The 3,756-nt window shown below is 41.5% G+C and overlaps 1 non-coding gene across 1 annotated transcript; it reads right to left on the bottom strand.

The window, feature by feature from the left end:
- Positions 1 to 1,495: 1,495 nt before the first annotated feature.
- On the bottom strand, positions 1,496 to 1,602 carry LOC141715671 (small nucleolar RNA R71). The gene has a single exon (XR_012572424.1). It is a non-coding gene; the product is annotated as a small nucleolar RNA R71 (small nucleolar RNA).
- Between the last annotated feature and the right edge of the window lie 2,154 nt (positions 1,603 to 3,756).

Genomic DNA, 3,756 nt, shown 5'->3' with positions numbered 1-3,756 from the left:
TAGTTTAGTTATTATTTTCTTGTGTTTGTTTATCATGATTTCATATGAACCCATGATGGCGATGAGTTCTATTATGGGCTAATCGTGATCATGGGGTTACAACGGATTTATTATGGAATTCTTTAGTTAATTGTTTAATACTTTAGTGTGTGATGATTGCATGATATCTAGTATTGGTTGCGCGTATTCATCTTATGTGCGTCGCGAACATATAAGATAGGGTGTTAATCTCTTGTGAAGCGACGGTGGATCTTGAGATTTAGAACTTGCCATGCTAGCATAGGTTCATGTACGTTGTGCATGATTAGTGGGTAACTCTAACAGTTTTATTTGCCCTATGTAATCAAAAGGAATAACTTGTGCTTAAATCGTTGTGTTGTCAATTTCTGTAGACATATAGGAACTCAACATAATTGATGACTATTCAACTTCTATCTTAATTATGGATGCTTGGTAGAATGGTATTAGTACAATGAAAGTTGGCTTTTATCAGTTTCGTGTTATTCGATTAATATCATCACTGTCACATGCTAAAGGTAATAACAATGGCTATAGAAGGAAGTAATAATGAAGTTGTGATCTCGTGAGTGTTATTTATTGATAATTTGAAGTGTTAGTTAAGTGGTTAATTAAGTAGTTAATTATAGTTAATATTTAATCAACAATTTTAAGTGTTATCTTAACATTGAGAAGTAATCATACATTGGTGAGTGAGTTTAATTAGACAATAATTTAGTCTGAGTCTCTGAGGGAACGAACTAGAAAGTATTCTATATTACTTGCGAACGCGTATACTTGCGTGAATATTAGTGCGTGTTTTCGCCCTAACAAGTTTTTGGCGCCGCTGCCGGGGACTCGGCATATTTGTTTAGTTTATGTACTTACCATCATTGGTCATTAGGACTCAGTGATTAGGACGTAGTAGTTACTTACTCTTTTCGGTTGTGTTTCAGGTACTTTAGCAAGCGTTTATGCAAACTCGTTCTCGTGCTCGCAAGAGGACTTTAGATACAACTAAGGAGACAAACGAAGTTCTTGATATTCCGGAGAAGTTAGATTTTGAGGATTCGGATTCAGGCGCTGAGCAGAAAGAACCAGTAAACATGGGAGATCGTATTGTTCAAGCTGATCCAGCTCTTATGGATTTTTCTCGGCCTAAAATTGATGATATTCAGTGAAGCATCCTTCATCCGGCTATTCAAGCTAACACCTTTGAAATCAAGCCGGGCACTATTCAGATGGTGCAGAATTCTGTTTCTTTTGGAGGAGCGGCAACTGAAGACCCAACATGCATATAAGAAATTTTGTCGAGATCTACAGCACTTTTAAGTATAATGGCGTGACTGATGAGGCTATCAAGTTGAGGCTTTTCCCATTCTCACTGAGGGATAAGGCTAAAGACTGGTTACATTCTGAACCAGCTGGGTCCATCACTACGTGGCAAGATCTTGCGCAAAAGTTTCTGGTGAAGTTTTATCCAATGGCAAAGACTGCTGCTATGAGGAGTGCTCTTACTCAGTTTGCGCAGCAACCTACAGAATCTATGTGCGAGGCTTGGGAACGCTACAAGGAAATGTTGAGAAAATGTCCACATCATGGAATGCCGGATTGGATGGTAATCACTGGTTTTTTATAATGGTTTGGGGGCCCAATCTCGGCCCATGCTCGATGTAGCAGCTGGAGGAGCCTTATGGGCTAAAAGCTATACTGAGGCGTATAATCTTATAGAGACAATGGCTGTAAATGAGCATCAAAACCCAACTCAGAGGATGACGTCAGGCAAGGTCGCAGGTATTCTGGAAGTTGATGCAGCCACCGCTATTGCAGCCCAGCTCCAAGCGCTATCAATGAAGGTTGATTCTCTGGCTACGTATGGAGTTAATCAAATAGCTATGGTTTGTTAGCTTTGTGCACGTTCTCATGCTACGGATCAGTGTTCTCTTGTCAACGAATCTGTTCAGTATGTGAATAATTATCAGCGACAACAGCAGCCTGTGCCAGCGACCTATCATCCTAATAACAGAAATCATCCAAATTTCAGCTGGGGTAATAATCAGAATGCTATTCAGCCACCATATCAGCAAGGGGTGAGTAAACAGTTTAACCCACCTGGATTCCAGCAACCACAGCAGTATGCTACAAGGCAATCATATCCTCAACAGGGAAGTGCAGCTGCACCTACTAGTGCTGATTTTGAGGAACTTAAGCTGTTGTGCAAGAGTCAGGCGGTTTCTATCAAGACCTTGGAAAATCAAATCGGTCAATTAGCCAATGCAGTGCTCAATCATCAACCTGGCACTCTTCCCAGTGACACGGAAGTACCAGGCAGGAAGGAAGCTAAAGAGCAAGTCAAGGCTATTACCTTAAGGTCTGGAAAAGTAGCTGATGCTGAAAAGGCAAAAGAAGTCGAAGCTGAAGTTAGAGATGAAGAATCTAAGCAAAAGGAGAAAGCGGCGGAACCAAAGAAGACTACTGTTGAACACACTCTGCCTGAGGCTAATACAGGGGAGAAACAGCTCTATCCTCCACCACCTTTTCCTAAGAGATTGCAGCAACAAAAGCTGGATAGACAGTTCGGGAAGTTTCTGGAGGTGTTCAAGAAACTTCACATCAATATACCTTTCGCTGAGGCTCTGGAACAAATGCCTAGTTATGCGAAGTTTATGAAGACTATTCTTTCAAGGAAGGTGAAACTGGATGACCTTGAAACCGTTGCTCTCACGGAAGAATGCAGCGCTGTTCTGCAACAAAAGTTACCACTAAAACTGAAAGATCCAGGAAGCTTCACCATTCCTTGCACCATTGGCAATCTAACTTTTGACAAGTGCCTTTGTGATTTGGGAGCAAGCATTAATCTGATGCCCTTGTCGATCTTTAAAAAGCTGGATCTGCCTGATCCAAAACCCACATACATGTCGCTACAATTGGCGGACCGTTCCATTACTTACCCAAGGGGCATAGTTGAGGATGTGCTCGTCAAGGTGGATAAGCTCTTCTTTCCAGCAGATTTTGTTATTCTGGATTTTGAGGAAGATAAGAAGATTCCCATAATCTTGGGGAGGCCTTTCTTGGCTACTGGCCGTACCTTGATAGATGTTCAAAAAGGGGAACTTACTATGCGGGTCCAAGATCAGGATGTGACCTTCAACGTATTCAAGGCAATGAAATTCCCTACAGAAGATGAGGAGTGCTTAAAAGTGGATGTGATTGATTCCGCAGTTACTTCGGAACTCGAGCACATGCTAATGTCTGATGCATTGGAAAAGGCCTTAGTGGGGGAATTTGACAGTGATGATGAAGATAGCAACGAGAAATTACAATATCTGAACGCTTCTCCCTGGAAGCGAAAGCTGGACATACCATTTGAATCTCTTGGTACTTCTGAACTCAAGAACGCTGAAGGGAAGCTCAAACCATCAATAGAGGAAGCACCTACCTTGGAGCTCAAACCACTACCTGAACACTTGAGGTATGCTTTTTTAGGTGATTCATCTACGTTACCTGTTATTATTTCAGCTGACCTTTCAGGTAGTGAGGAAGACAAGCTCTTAAGGATTTTGAGAGAATTCAAATCGGCTATAGGATGGACCATAGCAGACATCAAGGGGATAAGTCCTTCATATTGTATGCATAAAATTCTGCTAGAGGAAGGTAGTAAGCCAACTGTGGAACAGCAACGAAGACTGAATCCCATCATGAAGGAGGTGGTGAAGAAAGAAATTCTGAAATGGCTAGATGCAGGCATCATTTATCCTA

This window comes from Apium graveolens, chromosome 3 (genome assembly GCF_009905375.1).
Source record: "Apium graveolens cultivar Ventura chromosome 3, ASM990537v1, whole genome shotgun sequence".
NCBI classification, from domain to species: domain Eukaryota; kingdom Viridiplantae; phylum Streptophyta; class Magnoliopsida; order Apiales; family Apiaceae; genus Apium; species Apium graveolens.
Note: the sequence above shows the minus strand (reverse complement) of the source record. Positions and strands in the feature narration are given on the sequence as shown.